Source organism: Phalacrocorax aristotelis, chromosome 24, assembly GCF_949628215.1.
Source record: "Phalacrocorax aristotelis chromosome 24, bGulAri2.1, whole genome shotgun sequence".
In the NCBI taxonomy this organism is placed as follows: domain Eukaryota; kingdom Metazoa; phylum Chordata; class Aves; order Suliformes; family Phalacrocoracidae; genus Phalacrocorax; species Phalacrocorax aristotelis.
The window spans coordinates 5,964,485-5,987,614 of NC_134299.1; the positions used below are offsets into that span (position 1 = coordinate 5,964,485).

A 23,130-nucleotide genomic window follows, 5' to 3' on the forward strand; every position below is an offset into this window, starting at 1 on the left:
CAGGGTCCAACCCTGCTTGCGTTTGTTCTCTGCATTCAGACGAAGCCAGCCGATGTCAAGCGAGCCCTTTGCAGCAGCTTCTGCTCACCGAGGTGGAGTCTGTGAAAGCAAAAACAGGTTTGCACTGGAAGCAATCGAAGTCAGATGTGAGGAAACAAATCAGGCACTTGTGAGCATCACCACTTTGGTCTCCCAGCTCAGAGAATGGGGGGGGGGGGGCGGTCTGTGCCCCCGTAAAGCACCGTGCCTCTCTGGTGCGCATAACTGCGGGTCATCCGTACTGGCAGCTTTGCTGGCAATCCATAAACATGCCGACGTGAGAAAGGCTTTGACTCTGTCATCTGTAGGGAAGTTCAGGCTCCAGAACCGCCAGTCCAGCCTGAAATTCCCATTAAAACACATACAGTTCACAGCTCCAAGAGCCAGGGTGTATTAGCCCTATAATTGGGTAGGTTAGGCTCAGGCTAGGGTTTAATGGCAATTTAAATCTCTCTCTCGCTCTGATGCAGAAATATTAACACTTTGATCAAGGCCTTTCAGTCTTTCAGCTCTGTCAGGCACGGTGCAGGGCCGATTCTCTCGTAATGAACCAGGGGACCCAAGTGTTTAAGACATCAAAACTAAGCAAATTTCCCTTTTCTTTTAAACCCTCCAGTCTGTGGTTTAAACCTGCCTTTTTCTTCACTGTCTTCACAGTTCTTGTTATGAATGAATAGGCCAATTAGGGATATTGTGTTTGCAAGGCTAATAATAATTAATGCATTGATTAAAAACAAGAAATTATGCAATTGGAGCAGAGAAGAGACCCAAACCCTTTTCTACAGGAGACTGTTTCCTGGAAGGTTTCCTTCTGTTACGGAAATATTTACTTGCAATCAGAAAAACATTTCTTTCTAGTGGAAAAATAAAAAAAATCATTTTCTCCACAGCCTAATGGGCAGGGGCTTATGTTTTTAATAAACATATGGAAGGATATTTTTTCTGCAGCTAGGAATTAGTATTCAGGAGCTTTACAATGCTTATAAATCTCCGTGCCTTTGCTTTCTTTTTATTTAATTAAGGCAATTTTCAGTCTGCGTCCTCTGAAGTCCTAGTAGTTTCACTGAGTCTTGCCATGATCATTTAGGCTGTGCAAGTGTTTTCAGCATCCGAGCTTTAATTACGCTGGGCTTCCCGCGCTCTGTTGAATTTCACTCTTCCCCTGTTGTGCTGCCGCAACATTTGCAGTTTTTCGGATGTGATCTTTGATGGAGGGAATCTGCTGTGATCTTTCAAACTCAGTCATCTTCACATGATGTCTTTGCCTCTGCTGTGGAGCCCCATTGTGGAAAGACACACACACCCCCCCAGTTACAACCTTGGGTTCTGGTTCTCTTCCGTGTTGTAGGTGGTTTTCCAGAGGTGGGGTTTTTTTTTTTCAGGGTCTGATCCTACGTCGATGGCTTTGTGAAGAGGTTTGCACCAGTGTGAAAGTTGGATCAGCATCATAAGGCGCTAGGATAACACTTGCTTTACAAATGCAGAGTGAAATGATGGCTCTTGCCGTCAAGTCTGAGCAGCCGGCCCATCTCCTAGCATCTTTTAGCCGCTGATGGACGGAGGTGCCCGTAAGCACCCTCTGACCAGGCAATCACCAGCTTGAGAAGATGCTGGGATGGGTGGACGGGAGCCTGCTGTGCCTTTCCCTCCTCATTCCCTTTTATTCAGAGCACAGCTTCGTTATTAGCAATGAAGTTTTTATACTTTACAGTTAGCCCAGCCAGGTCATGATGTGTTATAAATCTTTGACAAGTCAAGCACTATTTCTTGCTGGGTACAGTATATGCTTGGCCCCATTAAGAATAATAGCATGAATAACCATAAGCCATTAATTTTGACGAGATCGGGCCCGTATCACCTTAAAAAGAGTGCACTGATACCATGGGAGACATTTGGCTGTTTCCGCTGTTCACTCCCTTAATGAATAAAAATATGAAAGTAGCTGCAGTTTGCCTGACAGACAAGCACCCAGAGCCCCCGAGAACCTTCATCCTGTCAGCACGTGCAGGGGGGAAGCGCCGAGAAATTACTGCCCGTGCTCCGAGGAGTTGCAGCCATGGAAAGAGGCTCTACCGGCACCCCGCACAGACCACCCCGGGGCCTGGCAAAGGCCATTTTCCTTCAATAATAAGGAATAAAAAGCCCTGATTTGTCATTTGCGATCAGCCAGAGATAAATCCATCAAGATTATCCCTGGGGGTGTTCAAAAAAGCTTGTAGATGTGGCACTTCAGGGCATGGTTTAGGAGAGATCTTAGCCTTGCGTTGACGGTTGGACTTGATGATCCTAGAGGTCTTTTCCAACCTTAATGATTCTAAGATTCCCAGGTTTTGGCAATCTTACTTTACAGAGAGCTAGCCAGAACCCAGTGTCCAACACCGAGACATTAGACACGTCTCCCTCCTTTGCACCCACTCATACCACGTCCTCATTAGCATGCTGTGCCGTTCGCTAGCACCTTGCTTTCCCTGCGTGGGGGTTTGGGTGCTTGTAACTATTTTCAGATTTCCCTTAGAGGAAATTCAGCAAGAGCAAGCGCAAGGCCCTGCCCCTGGGGAGGAACAACCCCCCGCACCAGCACAGGCTGGGGGGGACCTGCTGGAAAGCGGCTCTGCTGAGAAGGCCCTGGGGGTGCTGGGGGGCAGCGAGGTGACCCTGAGCCAGCACCAGGCCCTTGGGGCCAAGGGGGCCAGCGGTGCCCTGGGCTGCATTCAAAGGAGCGTGGCCAGCAGGGCGAGAGAGGTTATCCTCCCCCTCTGCTCTGCCCCAGTGAGGCCACATCTGGGGTGCTGCATCCAGTTCTGGGCTCTCCAGTTTAAGAAAGAACATCAATATCTATAAATACCTGAAGGGCGGGTGTCAGGAGGATGGGCCGGGCTCTTTTCAGCGGTGCCCAACGCCAGGCCAAGGGGCCACGGGCACAAGCTGGAACACGGGAGGTTCCCCCTGAACATGAGGACAAACCCCTTCCCTGTGCAGGTGCCAGAGCAGGGGCACAGGCTGCCCAGAGAGGCTGTGGGGTCCCTTCCCTGGAGACATTCACACCCCGTCTGGACGCGGCCCTGTGCCCCTGCTCTGGGGGTGCCTGCTCCAGCAGGGGTGGGACGGGGTGAGCTCCAGAGGGCCCTTCCAGCCCCCACCAGTCTGGGATTCTGTGGAAAGATCCCTTTTGTATTTTTTCTCTGAAAAAAACAGCGGGCTGGGGCAGTTTGTTCCCTTGACTTTCAAATACTTGGCAGGGGGAGAAGAAAAAAAAAAAAGAGAAAATATAAAGGAAAATAAAAGGTGGAGGGAGGGCGGGAGGAGAGTTGCTGCCAGAGTCCCACATGTAGACAGCATTCTTTGTAAGGCCGCGGGTATCGTAGCTGCTGCTGTCATTTAAAGCAAGGCATTGTTTTGTTTAAAAGCAGCATCTTTCCTCGTTATTTTAAATATCTCTGTGCAAGGCTGTTGCATGTTCGCTGGATACGCCGAGTTCCTCATCAAAGTAAACACCGTTGTGCCGGCACCGAGGGAAACGATGTGCAATTATGAGCTTTTCTCATCCCATCTTTTCTTGTTTCCAGTGCTCCTCTGGGATCCGCGGTGGAAATGAGGAGGGCAGGAATGGCAAAAATGTATATACTGCGTGATGGTAAGGGAGCCTTTGTGCTTGATTTAGAGGTTGATGGATGCTATTGTAGCACGCATGTGGATGCCTCTTCCGATTATATGGACAAACCCAGCGGGCGAGCATGCGCGACCCCATTCTGCTGGGTCTGGGGGGATTTTTGGAGGGGTCCTGCTTCTGCCTGCATGCAAACCTCAGCGCCACCATGCCTGGCGTGCAGCAGAAGCCCTCGGCACCTTCTTTTGCAGAGGGCCCCGTCCACGTGCGGCCTTCAAACCAGCCAGTCTCATGGTGGTTGTGAAGGACGCAAGAATACATCAGCCCTTGATGTGAAAGCAAGCAGAAGGCATGCTAACCGGGCGCCTGCTTTTTCTCTTCTTGTTTTTGTTTCTGCACACGATAAAGGCGTAAATGTCTAAATATTTGGGGTGTGACTCACTCCTCCTATGTCTTTCCGTGAATGGTGTTTCCCATGATTAAGGAGCCAGGCTTAAGGCAAAGGGGAAAGGATAGAAAGGTTTTAAGCGATGTAATTATTTCATAACGAGTCTCTGGTTTCTGGGGTTTCGGTATCCATTTATTCCTGTTATTCTGACATATGAATTCAGCAATGACGATTTTGTCACAGTGGCCTACTGCTCACTTCTTAGGTTGTGCCAGAAATGCGTTGGGTTTCCAGGTGGTTTTCTGTTCGAGTATTTGGCAGGCCACGAGCAGCCGATCTCAGATCAGACGGAAGTCGGCGCTTTCCCTCTGGCATGGCTGTCGTCCAAGCATTTCAATATGTAATTTCCACTAATTTGCAGAACTGTACTGTTAATTACATGAAAGATTTACTTAGAGCTACCCCTTCCGTAATGTTCTCAATGCCTGCATTAACTACGTTGCTTCTCGTTTATAACTCTCGGCCCCTCAATGAGGTTAAGATGATGTGGTCGATGCCCACTGCTTGCTCAGACCATACCGTGCCGTGCAGAGCACGGTGGCTCCCAGCCGGCCTCGGAAACCGGGCACTGTTTCAGCGCGGGCAGGTGGGTCGAGGCCGTCGAGTCCCTGTGAGTCAAGGTGAGACGGTCCAACAGCAAATCTCTCTTTGCTGGGAGGCGAGGGCTTTGCAAACCACCCTTAAACACCTCCCGCGTGTACCCTGCCTCCTGCACCGCTGCTCTGGTAGCTTCAATCTTCCTAATATCGGCCGTTCTTTTTTTTTTTTCTTCATTCTTTTTTTTTCCTAGTCTCCTCTTTATTTACCAGAGGGTGAGGACAATGAAAAGCAACTGCCCTTTATGCCTACTTTTTGGGAACTCTTGCTCCCACTCTTAATTTTCCCACTGAACTAATAACTGAGCTTCGATCAGAGCATCCTTGCAGGCCACAAATTATTGTATTCCACCACAAGGGATCCCTTACAGCCCTGTGCTGGCAGGGGCAGAGGAGCCGGGGCAGTTACAAGCTCAGCGTGGATGCTCCCCGCCAGACAGGCTTTCTCAGGGCCCCCAGGATGGGAATCGGCAACAAAATATGGAAGGAGTAAATTTTCCTCCTGTGTCTTATACGGAAATGACCAACAGCTGAGCGGGAAGAAGCTGCGAGGCAAGCTCCCACCTCGCTGCCCGGTGTAACAGCCCTGGGAGGAGCGGGCAGGGGAGCTGCTGGCCGGCACGGGTACCAGCACCGGCACCGATCCGGCTCCTCTCTTCGGTGCCAGTGCCAGGCAGTCTGTCACCAGTGCAATTTCACACTCAATTTTAGTAATTGCTTGGCATAATTTCTATCAGGTGAAGAGTAGGAAGCTGGTTGTGCTTCATCAGAAGGCCAGCTATTCATCATGAGAGCTATCTGGCACCGGGACACAGTCCGATTTGTTCCCGTCTCCCGTAGGGCACCTGCCAACATCTCTCAGCAGCACAATGGGGACGGCTGAAAAATGACACAAAATTCAATTACTTGGGAGTTTCCCATCCACACGCTCCTTTTAAAAATTATTTATTTAAGGTTGTGCCCACCACAGGTGAAACGCTGAGGACTGCTCCGGGGGGCTCGTGGTCTGTGATGGGGCACCTTGGAGCAAACGGGGGAGAGAAGTGGGGCTACAGCACCGGGGGCTTTGTCCGGCTCCGATGGGACCCAGCGTACAGACCTGCTCCCGCTCTCTGCCGTATTGCGCTTAGTCAAAGCTGCTAATCGTGGCAAACGCACCCAGCTGGCATGGTTTGTCTCTGCAGAAAAACAGCAGGCAGATCGACCTAGACCCGGTTGTTTAGATGCGAGAGCCTTGTTGTCAGGTTGTGTTACCGCTTAAAATGGAAAGGACCGAAGCCAGGCATATACAGGTGCCAAAAAAAGAAGAAAGAAAAAAAAAGAATAAAAGGTGAAAGCTGATCCGGACTCCTCAATAACCTGCCACACATCCTTGCCCATGCTCTGAGTTGAGAAAACACAGCAATGATCAGCACGCGGGTCAGGATTTCACCAAGCTGTCCAAGGAGAATTTACTCTAGCTTCTTCCTAACAAGAGACAGAGGGATAAAACACAATACAGTGACTTCTGTTCAAGCAACAGCTGTGTAAAATATTGTTCATCGGAGCTATAAAGGTTACCTCGGCAGAGAAATAATGTCTGCAGCTTTTGGCTTGATATTCCTATGGGCAGTGCATTTGTGAGTTTGTTGAAGGCAAGGAGAAAGAGCTGGTGATGGACAAGGGGCGATGCAGCACCCCGTCACTCCCCCTCTTGAATGGGGCATTGTCATTTTTCACCGCCTTTGAGCTGCACCTGGTTGATACAGGTTTGTAAAACAGTTGGAAGCCATCCGGCGTTGCGTTGTAATACCAAATACCTTCACGGGGCCGTGTCAGGCCGGCAGCACTTTACCCCTCCATCGTTGTGCTGCACAAAAGAAAAAGCCACACGCCAGCCTGGGGACGCCGAAAGTGCCGGTGCTTTGCACGAGATGAGCAAGCCGAAGGATGAAAAGGGGTTAAGCAACTGTCACGAGACCTGACAATCCTATGTCTCACTTCTGGCTGTCGCCAGATGGTTAAGAGAAGGTCAAGCCTGAAATAGTTTGCTCTAGAATAGCCTGATGACGGGAAGTTTCCTAGTGCTGATTATTTCTCAGTCATTCCTATAGAAGGCCAGAAAATCTTGACTAGGACCACATCCCTGTGTGGATTCAGCCGATGAATCCTGTCTCTTATTTATAGGACGCACAAATGGCTCAAAGCTCCAGGATTCATAAGGGCACCCGATATTCCCTGCTCATCGCCCACTTCCACCTCTTCCAATAAATCAGTTCCATCCTGAAAATCCAAGCAATTGCCGGGGATGGAGACTGGTGAATAATTGACGTAACAAACAAGATTTGTATTTAGTTTGGAGCTTGTTAGGTTACGTTTGCATAGCTACAATGTCAGATTCATTATTCATGAGCATAAACTGCAGTGACCCCCGCCTCCCCCACTCGCACAGACGTTCGCAAACACCGGCTCCCAGAGTCCCAAGATTAGACATCTTTCTTGCTGCTTTAAGCAATTTCTTTTTAAAAGGAGCACGGCAGAATGACAGCCTTATTTTTTATTCATGTGTGGGTCTTTTCAAGGCATAACATTTACCACAGTACATAAAAATCAGGCTTGCAGGTCGGGGGGGAGAAACGACTTAAGCAAATTGTGTTTAAGAGTTTTCAGCGCCGGTGTCGGCAGGGGACAGGCGCATTCCTGCCGGGGTCCTGTCCGCTCTCGCCGGACCCGGGGCAGGTCAGGCAGAGCGTCTCCCATCCCACAGCAGCTCCCCTCCCACCGGGTGACACACGTTGCGCCCCAGGTGACATGGAAAAAGGGCCAGGGTCCCCCGGAGGGGCTGGGAGCAGACCACTGCCCCGAGCAACGAGGCTGATTTGTGTTTGCATCGCCTACGGAGGTGCGACGGGGGAGCCCATCCCTCGGCAGATGTTCCCGCTGGGAGGAGGGAAAGCATTACAGCCCTTTGGAGGACAGACGGACGACTCAAAAAGATCCTGTTCAGTGGAAAGATGGGCTGGAGCTGAGAGGATAAAGACAGGTGGGTGAAATACTAAATGGGGGAATATCTGGCTCTGCAGTGTTAGCGCAGAAAGGGACTGGGGGTAACAGCGCAGCCCGCAGGACAAGCCAACCCCGTGATGCCTGTGCACCACCGAAACAGCGCGGCCCAACACACGCAGAAGGGTGTTAAGCAGCACGTTGTACGTACGACGTGGGGGGGGGTGTCGCTATCCCGCTCGGGGTCACCACGTGTTGGGAAAGACGTCAGCAGACTGGGGAGCGTGGAGGGAACGGGCAGAGCTGTGTCGGAAGGAGAAGGCGGCGAGACGGCAGCGGGAGGACAGATCGCCGCAGAAGGACGGACCGCAGCTTGAAATACCTCGGCGTCTTGCGAGGTTGGGCTCAGATGTGCTCCGTGGCCGCCGAAGCAATGACAGTCTTTGTGTGATTTGCAGATAGGGGAGTTGCGTTACTGCTTTAGGGAAACCCTCCTTGGAGAAGGTGCCGAAGCCGTTTCATGGGACCCTTCGACAAACATCTCTCAAGGATGGCCGGGGCTGAGTCCTCCTCGACGCAGGAGGAACAGCAAAACCACCTCGGGCTCCAGCCATAAACACCAGGAGCAATGAGTGTCAGAACAGCTCCCTCTGTCAGTACGCGGCCTGCCACTGAGAAATAAAAAAAGATATTTTTGAAGGAGCCTCGCCTTGTTTTGGGACACCATTAGCATTTTTGGCACCAGGAAGGGGGGGGAGCAGAAGCCGTTCTGGGGAGCGCTGCCAATCAAAGAGTGATTTGCTCTTGGCGTGAGGCGCTCTCCTGCTCTCTTACCCAGAGGAAAAAAAACGTCGTCAACACAAATGGTACTAAGAAAAGTAATTAAACATCTCAAAAATGCTAGAGGTTGCATTTAGCCTGTGACAGGCACAAAATAAAGATGCTGAAAGGGAGCGTTTCCAGTAGGCAAAAGCCAGACCGTGATAGGATGCTAATTGCTGGGTATCTTGACCTTCTCTTGCCGTCGAGCGGCGAACAGCGACAGGAACGCGCCAGCCCCGCTTCTCCCTGCGCCGTCCCCTTTCTGCGTCCCTTTGCGACTCGCGGGCAGCGGCAGAGCCTTCACGCTGTCCTCGCCCCCGCCCCTTGTGCCCAGGTCTCATTCACGGCAGCTTCCCTCCCAGAGAAACCGCACAGCATCAGGCAAAATGGAATTTAAACCAGAAAACAGGACAGGCTTAGGGCTGAGTTATTTCTCCTGGGTCTGGCTCAGATTTGCTCTGAATTTCAGCCGGTCAGAGCCACCCCGAGCTCCCCCATCTCGGCAGGGGGCAATAACGCTGTCACACAGGGGTAGAGGGAAAACACAGCGTCATTGGTGCCTGGTGGCCAAATTATCAACCTGAATAAAAGCCTCCATTCTATTATCGTTTTAATCAAAGGGACTATATTCTGGAGAGACACACGGTCACTCGTTATGAACAGAAAACCTACCTTAAAGCCTCTTTCTGCTCCAGCAGCAGAAACTTACCTCCAGCATCGACCCCTTGGCCGGGGCACTGCCGGGGGGGTCTCTGCCCCGTCTCGGGCCAGGCTGTCCTCCACTGACCCACCGCTTCCCTTCCCCGCTCGCCTGGAGTGGACGTGCCATCTGGTGGCAAATTGGAGGAAAGAAAATACGTTTAAAATGATTTTTGCCAAGACAAGACTCTGTGGAAGGAAAGGGGCTGGAGGAGCGGGCATCTTACATTTGGCCCCTTTGCAGAGCAGGAGTCCCTGCGAAACCTGCACGGCCCTCGGCCCATCCTCCCTTGCGGGTGTTGGATCATTACGAGTCTGAATCCTGGTAACTATTTTGGCAGGAGGTTGTTTTCTGATGGAAGGAGCAATGTGTCTCTATAGAGGTATTCTGACTTCTTATCGTAAGGGTGGAAAAATAAGACAACCTGCAAGGTCTGGCTGTTAAAACTGCCCCTTTTTCTTTGCTTTCAGTTGCAATTTTTGCCCTGTGACCCAGGCTTTTTCCCCTTCTTTTCATGCTTTTTCCTTTGCCATTCCCTCAGTGGATAAATGAACTAAAGAGGAAGAGGAGAAACAATCAAAACTGGAAATCAAAGTCAACAGGCAGAAAACTTCCTTATATTTTCTGTCTCTGAATTTTTTTTGCTAGTTGATACAGGAAGAAAGCAGGGAAATGGGTATTGGGGGACTTGGGTGTTTCTCTGTAAAAATACATTTATCAAATATTGATTATAATCCTGTAATATTTAAGGTCAGAATGATGGATGTAGATTTACGTGGAGTTTTTTTAGTGCACAAAGTTGGTTGCCAACACCCAAGTATGAACTGCCTTGCTGAAAATACTGCGACAGGAGAGAGAGATAAATGCAATAGATTATTATCCACTTGGTATTGAATAGGATGACAAGGAGAAGGGACGTGCTGAGACAAAGATTTCATAAGGCTGTACTTCACCCCCACGTAAAGGAACAGCACAAGGCCATGCATCACTTATGCCTTATTTATAGGTATTAAATAAGGCTTCACTAGAACATAGCTCGTGTGCTGACCCTCTGCAGATGGGTGAATTGCACCCTAAAGCAAATATAGGAAACTTGTATTATTCATCAGCCTCTGTTAATAGGGTTATTGCAGGCTGAGACGTTGCCTGTCTTGACTGAAGAGCAGATGCTGGCCTCGGTGACTTATGTTTGCATAATTATACTGTAAATTCTGTCCCGCTGTGTCTGTCTAATTACATTTTTAAATAAGAAAAAATATTTATATACATGTAGGGGTTTTTTCCAAAGCTTTCAAGGCCAGATTTTCAAGTATTTGGGAGTAGGGGTGGTTGCAAAACAACAGAGAAAGAAAGTTGTGATTCACATTCGTCTTGTTTGAAAGCAGAAGGAAACCGGGCGCTGCTCCTGTCTCTCCAGGCGGGCAAGCCTGGAGTTTTTAAGGGGTTCACCACGGATGAAACAGGCTCCTTCCCTACCAGGGCAAGTCAGCCTTTGTGGTCTACCTGGTGCACTTGATCCTAGTCCCGTAAATACCCATCGGGAAGGAGAACGAGGGCGAGTCTCCCGGGCAGTGCTGTTCGAGGAGCGCTGGGTTGCGTGGGTTTGAGGGGAGCAGCTTGCAGTAAGTGATGCTGAAGGGATGTTCTTGGGAGCCCTTCAAAGACCAGCTCTGCTTGGTTTTGTAGTTTTATTGATCACTTTAGGCGCAAAAAAAACCAGTAATGAGGATCCAGATAATGTTTTTCTGATGATAAAAACGAAACTCAGGAGAAACCATAAGCCTGGAGGAGTGGCCTTAGAAACCTGAATAAGGGAAAAGGTGATAAAACTGTAATAGCTGTGTATGCAAGCTGGTTTTGCTGTGTACGTGCTCAGCAGCTGGAAAGGACTGAAAAGGGAAAAGCCCGCGCTCAGGTCAGAGGATAACGCAAGAAATGGTTCTTCTCCGGTGATCGGCGAAAGAGTGGCTGCATTGAGAGGGGGGGAGTGGGTGGGTGCAGCTCAGCAGAATGAACACTGGGAAACCAGGCAATTGTTTTTTGTAGGCACCAAGGGCCCTGGGCACCCCGGCGGGGGGAAAGCTGCCGACCCTGACAGTGCTGGCACCACCACAAACGGGCATAAACGCGCCCTGAATAAAAGAAGGCTGGAAATCAGAAAAGGCCATCAGAGCAAAGAAGTGTCTGGGGTAGCGAGGGTCGGTCTGACAGTCTCACAAGGCCCTTTCTAGGCCAGTCTCCCTATTTTAACTTGATACCTTAAGTTTTTCTAGGTTTTCCTCTTTTAATTAAATACATACTTTAGCATAGTCGCCTTGTAATCAAAGCACCGCTGTCGCCACAGCCAGAGGATGGAGCTGGGCTCGTCTCAGGAGCAGTCACTGAAAGGACAAGGGGCAGTGGGTACAGACTGAAATATGAGGATTCCATTTAAACACAAGAAAAAGCTTTTCTTTTACGGTTTGTTTTTTTTTTTTTAAAACACAGGAGCTGTCAGCCACTGGAAAGGGTTGCCCAGAGAGGTTATGGCATCTCTGTCCTAGGGCGATACTCAAAACCCAGCAGGACACAGCCCTGAGCAAGCTGCTCTGAGTGATCCGGCTTTGAGGAGAGGGGTTGGACTGGGGACAAACCCAAACTATTTTGTGATATAGTAGCACCTTTTGTTTCCCTCCCAGGCGTGAGCCACTATCAGCGCTGCTTTGCAACGACATGCATCTCAACACCCCAGTCTCCCCTTTCCCGGTAAGGAAAACCAAACCATCACATCTCCGCATCCTTTTTGTCTGTTTTCCTTTAAGCAAGTGGCAGCTGAGGGCCGGGGCCTGCATTAATGTCAGCGTCTGCAGTTGCAAAAGCAGTTCTCTGCAGCCCTCTAGTGCTTATTAAATACTTAGAAAAAGGAGAGTTTGCAACAGCCATGGGGAGAAAGGGCAAGGCCAGCTCAGGCTGTGTCCTTCACCTGCTGCAGCCAGGGCTCTCCGGCCCGGCCGTGGCGGGTGCAGACCCGAGCCCGGGAGAGGCTCATCCCGCAGCAGGGGCTGGGGGAGGTGGGTCCCCTCGAGCAGGCAGGAGCGTCTCGGAGGTTTGGGCTGGGGGCTCTCAAAGCCCCTGCCCCAAGCCGGCAGGGACAGCGGCAGTGGCCGGCCTGCACTGCGGTTCTGTCCCTGCCTCCGCTGCTGGGTAACCTGAGCAAAACATTTTTCTGTGCCTCCTTTCACCGCTGCCGTAATCCTAATTGTCCTCCCATCCCTCGTCCCCGCAGCGCAGCTGAGGGAACGCGGCTCTCCTGGTGACTACAGCAGTTCAGCTAGAGCATTTTCCCCAGGAGTTCACCGTACCACTTGTATTTAAGTTATTTATTTTCCAGGAGAAGACAATGTAACTATTTAAACGTTGTTCTTCCTTGCAACACTAATTCAAAATAGAGGCTTTTATTTGCTCACAGGACAGAGTACCAGCTGGTATTTACCTAAACAGTTTAAATGTTTAGACAGGCTCCGGATCCACAGGCTACATTCCCAGCGGAGAAGCTGCACCAGTGCGCAAAAAGAGCACGTCGGCCACGCAAAGGGTAGATCGGTTTTGCAGCACCAACACCTGGTGTGGAAACGATTTAATAACCTCATCCCAGGGAGCATCACTGGGGGGATTCATGATGAGTCCCCTCCACATCGATGGGTCCCTCTCCCCTTCTCCTGCCTGCCCTGGTCAGCTCCCTGGACCCTTTTTCCATGCCTTCAACCCTCCTTTTTTAGAGCGCTCACTGTAGTTCCCCACATCTTGCGAAATCAAGGACAAACACCATGTGTGGGAGGCCCAGTGAAGAGAACAGATGAGGAAAAGGGTACAAGGTACTAGTCGCTTTCCTGACAGGTTTTGGCTGTTCGCGTTAGGATCATCCCAGTGACAAAAATCCACGTGGAGCCGAGTTGGGAAACTTTTTTCTGCATCTGCTTCGCTTCTGTCAAAAGGACTCCTCCAATTTTCGTTAAAAATCAACCCCTTTTGCCAAATAACAGCTACAAAAAATTAAAAGTTGATTAAATAAAATGCAGTTGCTTTCCAAGCTCGTTCTGATAAAATCCTGAAAAGCTTCTTTACAATTGGATTTCTCCCACAAATCTCCACTTCAACAAAGGAAGTCGTCTGCATATAAAATACTTTGAACGATTAATTCTCTGGAGCTCCAGGGACAGATGTACTGATACCAACTACATTGAAACAGGTCAGCTGTGCCTTATAGCTGTAGGATTAAGCCCTTTCCCGTCGCCACGCTGAGGTCCAGGTCCTCCCACACAGTGCAGGCAGCAGGGGCCCATCGCAATTTTCACTTTTTCCCTCATCAAATGGAATAAGATTTCTTTAAAATGAGTCGCATGTTCTTTGACTTCATGCTTTTGCCATTATGGAGCTGAAAAGCCGCAGCACTAAGTTTTATCCCTGGCAAAGTTCAGAGGCTCAGCCAGGAAGGAGCTGCGTTTGCCTGCGGGAGCCTGGAGGATGCTCTGGCTCTGCCAGCCCTCGCGTTGGGACCTGCATGTCGGTGGAATAAGCAGAAAAGGTCCGTGAACCACCACCTTCCCCACTAAGGTGACAGCAATGGCTTTACAAGAGCCAAGTCTTTGCAAGGACTTAAGAGACAGAAGTAAAAAAAAAAAACAAGGTAAAAAGCAGCTAGAGGGGGAATGCCCGTGGAACTTCAGATTTGGTCCTTAAATTGAAAAGTGCTTTGGGATTTAAGAGGAAGACATTGTGTAAATCCCCCTCAGTAGAAGAGGAATCTCAGCTACTCTCCTCTACCACCTATCCAGGCTGAAGCTGCCTTTAAAGAAACAACCTGAATAACCTTGTCATTTCAATTTTTCACACATTTTTCTGTGCTGTGTGTTCTCAAGATCTGGGAAGTTTAATTTTCCCAGCACGACTGCCAGAGGCTGCTAGTCCCTATCAGGGCTCGCTCAGCCACATCAAAGGGAAGAGGACACATCAGAGCGGAGCAGAAGGGCCACAGTCCCATCCCGGGGGGCCGAGGGGATGCTGCAGGCTCGGAAGCATCCCGCGGCTTCTGGAAGCAGGGTTGGATTAGCAAAGTGCGTTCCCAGCGCTGTTGCAATTGCCCAAGCCGAAACAACTGAAATGCCGTCGCGCCTCCTAGGTTGTGTCTGAGCGACGCTGGCTTACTGGAGAATCACAGCGAGACCCTTGGTCAAGGTGATCTAGGACGACGCTTTTCAAAAATCACTCCCCTTCCAAAAAGCAACAGGAAGACAACTATGTGGTGACGGCCTTTGCAATCGTTGCGTCATTGTGACAGCAAGAAAATGGATGCAAGGAAAGAAATCAAGGGCGTTAAAAGGTTCCATTTCTCCCAGTTTTTCTGGTGCTGATCCCTAAGCTAGCTCAAATACTAAATGCAAACCCTGGCCCTGTAAACAGGCTTTCGCTTACCTCCAGCAGAAGCCAAAACCTAGAGTTCGCCACCCCTGCCTGAACGTAACGCAGGAAGGAGTTCCCGAAGAGGGCCAGCATTCACGTGAAGCCGTCTCAACTTAAAGTAAATGCAGACATTCAGAAGGGAGGGTTGTCAGAAACCCAGGGTTTCAAGCCACCTAATGAAAGAGGGCTGGCTGCCTAGGCAAAATTTGCATCCCTTTGTTTATCCCAGCTGTGTCTTTCCAGAGCCTGATGCAGTCAGCAGCAGCGTTTCCCTTTGGTTTAAAACAGGAGGGGGGCTTGCTTTGAAGACTTTGCTTGCATAGGAAATGAACTTCTTGATTCCTGTTGACATTTGCAGCAAGGTGTAGGTGGTGCTTGTAGCATTTTTCAAAGCTCCCTAGCTCTGTTTGTTCAGCTACTTCACACTCATGTGAAATGTGATAATACTAAGCAGTGGGTGGAAGGAAGAGCACAAATGTATCCCTTCAGGAGACAGTAGGGTTCAAAACTGCTCTGCATGTAAAGACAACTCCTTCCATTACCAGCTTCCACACCACTGTCACCAAAGTCCCCGCATACACGGAGCTTTTAACCCAGGAAGCAGCAAGGAGCAGCAAAACGCACCGTTGTATTTTGTTCCAACTCTGCAGCAGCCAAAGCGACTCTTGCGATGGTTTGCTTTTCTGGATTCCTAACAAAAAAGGCAAAAATAAGGCTTTGCCTTTCCAGTTGTGAGCAGTGAGGACTTCTCTGTTACGGGAATGTTATCATTCTCTAGGCTTAAAAAACCCCAAGGCGGTAAAAACTGCAGCAGCAGCGGTGGCGCAGCATTCAAACCTATTGAAAAACCAATCAACTCTTTCAGGATTAGGTCTTCCCAGGGGTACTCTGTGTCCAGCTCTCCTTTTCAAGCACCAGCTCCTGGAGTCAAGTGAAGAAGTGGAGATTCTGGCTGGCGCTTCCGTTCTGACGTCGGTGTGTGGTGAGAAGGAGCTCACAGCGACAGTGCTATGCCAGAAGGTCACTGGGTTTACGACAAGTCTATGGCCTTTGCAAGTGCTTAGGGATGACCAAACCTAGGTCCTATAACAGTCTTGGCCTTAAAGCTTCCAGTGCCTTTGAGAAAGCGCTCAGCATCCTGCAGGATTATGGCCCGTAGCATTAAGTTGGCTGCAAAACGAGGCAGCTGAAGAGCAGCCAGTTTTTATTTCTGCAAGATGGCAGCATTAGAAATTCGGTGTCTCGATGTTGCAACACTCATTGCAGTCATGGATCTTTGCTGTTTAATGCTGGCCGCTCCTATCTTGTTTCACTGCATGCTCTAAATTCAGCCCCTTTTTGTTCTTTGTGTTGTAACCCACTTAGAGATGTCCTTTCTCCCTGCAAATACCTTATTTTTTGCCTTCCAGCTGCCTGGGAAGCTCTGCTCATTAAACAAGGCAGCACTTGCCAAGACCAGGGTCTGAATGGTCCAAGTCTGCATTTGCCATCCTTCTCAGGACTACGCAGCTGGGCTAAAGGGGCTCCGAGACCCTCCTGGAAGCCGCACTGAAGGAAGGTGCTGGGTTTTGCTCTCTGCCTCCCAGAGCAAACCTTAAATCCTCCCCAGCAGAGCCTGCCTGTCCCGCAGCTGAGCGCACAGTGACATCTAATGGCATTCCCTGCTACTGCCAAGCATTTCCAGGGAAAAGGAACAGCCCCCTGCAGCTCATGGAAACGTGAGTAATGCCACAGCATCGTGCTGCTGGAGCAGAGACCCGGCAGGACTTTTGCCTCTCGAAGAGTTTCTGCCCTGACACCCTCTTTAAAATCATCTGCACAGGATTACTTGATTCCTTAACAAATCATTTTAAAAGCCTACCTTCTGGAGCAGCGAGATTTAACAGCCAGAGCCCCAAAGCACCAAAGTCATCTAAGTTCCTCTTGTTGTGCCCCAGGGAACCTCAAGACACAACGCCCAGACTCGTACCTCTTCTGCACTGGCAGAATAAAGCGGGGAAGCAGCAGAGGTTTCATGTAGGCTATGCGACGACATTGTGGGCTTGCCCTGCCATAATTCATGGCCTAAATGACCCACCTGGCTTGGTAAGGGAGCCTCCTCATGCCACTCATCCTACCAAGCTGTAGGAAGGATCACTGAGCAGGCCCCGTCCCCTTGAGCCCGGCCCCCGTGCTGCCCCAGCTCCTTGCCTGCTCTGCTGTCCTGCCTGCGGGTGCAGGGAGCTCCCCAGGAGAGCTGGATGGGGAGCCGGGGTGACCCCAGCGCCGCAGAGAAACGCTCCCCAGCGTGTGCGCGCAGCGGGACAGGACAGCCGCAAGGTCTCTGCGGCAAGCGCAGCGTACAGAGGGACGTGGATTCCTGAGCCAGGCTCACTCACAGCACCCTGCAGACCAGGGCAATGGGCCTGAGCCTGAGCCTTAATAGAGCTCCTGGGCTGTGGGTGGGGAGGGTGGAGCAGGGGCTCAGGGGAGGCTGCTCAGGGCAGATCAGCTGTATTAGTGGACCCAGGGGGTGGCATTCAGGTTTGGGGGGTGGCTGTCTTGTGTGTGCTCCGTGTTCCTAAACTGCTCTTAGAAAGTGGAAGTGAAACCACCCGAGTTGTCCTTTTGTCCCCCTTTCCTGCCAGCCTTGGTGTTTGCAGAGAGGTCTCCGTGCTGTGTCACGTTGCTGTTCGGGCCATCGCTCTGTAAGTAGCACTAGGGGTTTTTTTTTCTCTCTACAAGCTTTGTTTTCCCAAGCTTCTGAGTACAGCTGTAGCTTTTCTTTAGTTGATATAGCAAGAATTTAATTCGGACGTGGTAAGAAGGGAGGATAATCAAATGTTTCTCCTGCTGCGTTGGTTTTGCTTTTACTTTGGCTGCAGATTATTCTTTGCCAGCAGTGACGGTGCTGGTGTTTGTTTACAACCTGGTCATACGTACAGATCTAATAAAGGGAAAATTATTTCATTGTTTAGATATACTAGAACAGAAGCTCTGAATCCCTTTGCGGGATGAAGGCTCCGGGTTAAGCCTCTCTGGATGCTATAAAACAGCCCTTCCTAATATTTGCAAGGGTTGTGCGAGCATTTCCCCTCCTGCAAGTGCAGATATCCTGTGTTCTGCTTGGCGCATTCCTTGCTCAGGAGCCGACTCCTGCAGCTCTGTGCCGCGGCTGCCCACCCCACCTGGCTGCCAGCATCGGTGCCAGAGGTGCAGAATAGGTGGGGAAACTCTCCTGGACAATGTCACCGTGGGGTGTGTAGATGCTTAAAAATCTTTGTGCACAGCATGGTTGGATTTCCTCACTAAGCTATTGGAAAATGGAGGGAGCGCTCTACAGACTTTAATAGCCATGCTAATCCCCTCCCCTTTTCCTTCAGCATCCCGACCTGCGCGTATCCGTCTGAGGTCTGGGCTTCATTTAATCACCTGACTCATTTTTCAGGCTTATCGCTCCCCGTGATTATTACTGCTATAACCAGCCCGAGCACAAACATTTCCTCGCCGGCTGTCAGAAGTGACGTGCTGGTCATCAGCCGGGCCTCATGGGCCATGGATCAACGCTGCTCGGGTTAGGCCAGACCCCTTTGCAGTTACGCTGGGGTGACAAGGGGTGGCTGTCCTCGAGCGAATCTTTGTTCTCCTGCACCTGACTTCGCTGTGGCTCGGTGGAACAGGACTGGCTCTGCAAACAGCTTTTGCCTTCTTGCTGCTTTGCGTCACCGTAACGGCGTTCCTTGGCCGCGGCTTGATTTATGCTTGCTATGCCGAATCGGGATATGCCCTCGGGGACGAGTAAGGTGATTTATTGTCCTGCACTGCTGCTCGAGGCGCTGCTGAGCCTTGCAGGGGAGGGTCTGTGCGCCGTCGTGGCCCACGCTTGGGGCAGTGGAGGCAGTTGTTGGCAACAGACTTTGCCCTTTCCCGCGGCTGGAGACATCTGCGGCTAATTGCACTTCAGAGTAAATGTTGTTTCTTGGGCACCCCGTGCAGTATTTCGTAAGAGGGCTGCCAGACGCAGGGCGAGCGCTCGGGGCGGGGGGGGTCTGAGCTCCTGCAAAGAGCTCCATGCACGTTAGTCCAAGCTGCTTTTGGCCCCATTCCCCCTGGCTGGAGCTCACCGAATTTCTTTGTGCTTTATCTTTTCATTAGAAATGCCAAAGCCACCAGTGTGTGAGTGTCGGAGGGGTATGGAAACGTCTCTCTGCTGTGGCAGAGCAGGCCGTGGAGCACGAGGAAGGAGGACTGGTGGCAGAGGAGAGCTAACTGAGAAGCAGGAAAGCTGCACGTGCGAATAAAGCGTGGATAACTCCTTCCGAACTGGGCTGAGCATCGTGCAGATATGCCACTGTGTATTAGAACTGGTTAAAAACAAATCGAAAGTTTATCATGTCTGAATCTTTTGGGCTTATTGGTGATTGATTATTTAATTATACGAACTGTACCCTGGGTCTGGGGGATGATTTGTAAGAACGGCAGAAAGCAATTAAACAAGAAAAGCTGAGGCTGCTTATCAGGAAACTTGTGTAGGGGTGAAAGCTAATCCTTTTAAAAATATAATGGAATAGCCCAGGGAGAATCTGTGCTGGCTAAAAGGGCTATTTTCTATTCCTGCCCACGATGTACCTGCAAGTGAATTCAAGAGTTTTTCCCCTTCTTGCCCTGCATCTCTGATAAGGAACTGTGACAGTTTGACCCATTCTCCCCAAAAAAGTCAACGTATAGCATCTGCAAGTCCATTGCACAGAACAACATAGCAGTTATTTGCAGCAGACCACAAAAGTGGCATTTAAAGAATGCCAGCAGGGCTTGTTGTGACGGGAGAGGGAATTCTTGGTCGTCCCACTGCACGCGGCCGACACAGCAGAGGTGGGTCCCCCAACGGGTCGGTCCTCGCCGCGCTGCCCACGGCTGCTCCCGTAACTAATCCAGAGGAAGTAATGGCTTAACGGTAGCTGTGCTACGCAGGCAATTTTTTTCAGTCTGATCTAAATAGGAAATACTACAGTCTTGTGGATTCTTGCCAGCTCCCCTGAACTTTAAAGCAAGTTTGAGGAGCAAAGCAAAGCAAAAAAAAAAGGTATTGCATTATTCATGCATGAAAACAATTCTTTACAAGTGCTCCCCAGGGTCTACCCTACCTCTGAGCCCTCTTACATCCCTGGCAATTTATAGGTATCACGAGAGTGCTAAGGGGGCAGATTCTCATGTTGTTTTAAATCAGGGCAGAGATTAATCGTTTGGCTCTGTACTGTAATTATTCCCTTTCCACGCAATGTACATTCCTCGAAAATGGGACCAAAACTTTTAGTGAAGCTGGATTTAATTCAACAAACCAGCTTGGCCAAAGAGGAGGGAATACTTGCAAATGTCAAAACATTCCAATCTGACAATTAAAATAATGCATTTTGGAAACGTTCCAGTGTTTCAGGCAGAGATTTAGGAGCAGAGCACTTTGATTGTTTGAAAGCAGATTTTTCACTTGGAAACAGCCCTGAAGCAAAACCGGGGAAGTTGAACGGAGGACAGAACCTGAGCGTGACACTCAATGGCAGCGTAGCCTTTCCAGGCCGACCTGTAGCTCTGTGTGGGTTTTTCCCTTCTCTGAAAAACCAAAAGCTGCCTGTTTTGTTTCAGCCTCAACTAAAAAGCTTGATCTTCCGTAGTTTTTTGTGCAGTTCAGCTCTTGAACCACGAATCCCCGTTACATACCTCGGTGAGGTTGTGCTTAACGAAAAGGAGGATTTCTTCCCTCAGGTGGACGTAAAAAGGAATGTATGTGGGGAGACGGTCTCGTTCCTGGTGCCACTTTTCTGTCCGCTTCAGAGATCTAGAAAAGCTTATTTCTGGATTTAACTGAGAGGCAGAAGCGGCCCCTCGGAGCCCGATCCCTGCACAGCCTTGTGCTGCCCCTCTCTCCCCTTGTGCCTGCCAAAACCTGCCCAAATGCCGCTCGCCGGGAGTTCGTGTTCAACGGGGCCCTGCGAGGAGCCGGAGCAGCTTTGCAGGGAGGCAGGTGGGGTGAAATGCAGGGGATGGGTGTCTCGGTTGGACACCGAGGCAGAGGTGGCCGGAGGGTCCCCAGGTCGCAGCCAGGGACACGCTGCAACCCCCTGGCTCCGGGTGCTATGAGCCGCCTGTGCCACTGCTCCGTGCCTCGGTTTCCCAGCCTGTACAGAAGGCGACCGGTTCTGGCCCTTCGCAGAGACGAGCATCCTTGGTCCCTGCTGCGTTGATGCATGACTTTGGGGTGGGAGAAGCCTGGTGATGCCAGGAGATGGCACCATCCTCCCACCTGGGGCTGCCCAGCTCCGGGCGAGCCCCTGCTCGGGGTGCCCTGCTCCCTGCATCACCCCTGCAGATGGGCGAGGGCTGGCACAGCTCCTGGCCTGGCGTTTCCGCAGTAGGTGTTGGCCGTCAGCAGCGCAGCAATCCCTGCGAGCTGCCCCTCGGGATGGCTGCCCACGCAAAGGCCGCGTACACCCTGTAAAACCTCCTACACCCCATAAAACCTCTTCCTCCCCGCTAAACCGCGCCCAGTCCTGCGCTGCTACCCAGGGACGTCCCCGGGCTTTGCAGGGCGAGGCCAGCGAGTTCAGCGCAGCCCAAGCGAGCCGGTCGCCCTCGGTCATGTCGAGGCCTCGCTTCGGTGGCGTTTGGTTCCCTTTTCAGTCAAACAGCGGTTATAAGGCACCGGGATGCGGCGTTTTGCCTTTTGCCACCCACCGCAGCCGAGGGAGCGATTTTGTTTCTGCTTTCTGGTGAGCAGCCCTGACTGGAGGTAGCTGGGCAGCCTGCCAGGTCTTCTTTTATCTTTTAATTCCTGGCGTTTGGTATTTCATGGTGTTTTGGGGAACAAATGTGAGAGAAAAAGGAGAATTGTGAAAGCTGGGTTTGATGGAAGGTGATCTTTGTGCAGCTCAGCCCGGGTTGCCCCTAGGCAGCAGAGGAAGGTGTTGGATGCGCTGTGCTATTCCCCATCCCTGGGCTCACCGCCCCGGCATTTCGGTGTCCTCCCCGTGTTGGCATCGTGCGAAAGACCCATGTGCCAGGAGAGCCCAAGGGGGCAGAAGCCCCATTTTAAGAGCGTTCGGGCTTTACGAGCTGGGATGTGCTGTGCGTTGCCTAAACATATCATATCTAAGCACATCTTCGGTGTCTTGCTCAGAATGAACTCTATTTTTAATAGGAGCTTGTTGCTTCTGGGTGCATTAGTGATGCGACAGGTGCCTGTCGGGTGCAGGGCAAACCTTCAAAAATCCCTGGCCATAGGAGTGTACGGTCAAGTAGGGATTTTTCCTCCTTTTTTAAATTTTTCTCCAGCCCTCTCTGTAGAGCTGCCTGCTCGCCTCCCGTCGGCGCCCGGCACGCCTGCCCTCAGCCCCGGATCAAGCGGCCGTGCCGTGCCGGGTGGGCCGTACCCGCCTTGCCCTCGCCGCCGTCCCCATCGTGGGCAGCACCCGCTCCCAGCGCGGGCGGCCTGCCGGCACGCACCTGCGAGCGGGCTGGCACGCCAGAAAAGCCGGAGCACTTCGCCGGGAGCCGGCTGCCCCGGCAAAGGAGCTCACCCCCCGGGACGGCCAGCCGTGCAGGGATGTCTCCCCGGCTTCCCGAGCCAGCCTGCAGATAGATTTTTCCGCTGGGCTCCTCGCAGGCGCTGGCTGGCAGCCTGCCGAGGAGTTTACCCGGCTGTTCAAAGGCTTTTCTTGTTCTGCGCCCGGGCTCCTGGAGAGCCCCGAAGAAGGGCTCCTTTCATGGCCTTGCCTTTCCTAGACAGAAATTGTCATTTTTCAAACACAGCTTCCCTTTTCTTGGCCTGGAGCCTTTCGCCTCCCCGCGCCCTGACGTCAGGCCGCTTTTGTGATGCTCGGGGCAGCATTTTGTGCTCCCGATTCTTTTCAGTGGTTTTAAATGACGGCCGGGCCGGGCAGCCGGCGAAGGGCAGCCGGGGCAGCCGAAGTGTGCTTCCAACAGAGCCCGTTGAGTTTGCACCTTCATCCGAGCAGGGCTGTCAGCCCCGGGTGACCATCAAAGAGCCCTGATGGATGTGGCGAACTCTCTTATTGAGTTTCTTGATGTGTTGGGAGAAGAAAAGGACTTTTTTTTTTTTTTTTTTTTTATGGTTTTAATACTACCTGGGATTTTGAGCCTGTCTGCAAGGGAGTTTTGCAGTGTGGTCACGCAAGCCATGGTGTACAGCTGGTGGGACCACGGCTCTCTGTCCCAGGGAGGGCTCCAGACACAGCTCCGGTGCATCCCCCCAAGGGGACCAAGGGCTCCTTTCAACGATAGGGAAACAACGGCGAGGAGCCATCGCAACCCTCACGTGGGCTGTCTGGAGGGGAAGCTGGAGCACGCACTGCAAAGGGTGTTTTCCTGAAGCAGCTCTTGTGAAAGAAGGCAGGCCGGCGTGCATGCCGTCACCCGGCCGAGGCGCGACATCACCGCTCAGGAAACGGTTGCGACACAACCCCAAAATAGAAACTACCCCCAGAAAACTAACTCCCTTCTCCCT

General features: G+C 51.3%; 1 long non-coding RNA gene across 1 annotated transcript; it reads left to right on the plus strand.

The window, feature by feature from the left end:
• Positions 1-17,137: 17,137 nt before the first annotated feature.
• On the plus strand, positions 17,138-19,120 carry LOC142048053 (uncharacterized). The gene is made up of 2 exons (XR_012657379.1): positions 17,138-17,320; positions 18,768-19,120. It is a non-coding gene; the product is annotated as an uncharacterized LOC142048053 (long non-coding RNA).
• The last annotated feature ends 4,010 nt before the right edge of the window (positions 19,121-23,130 follow it).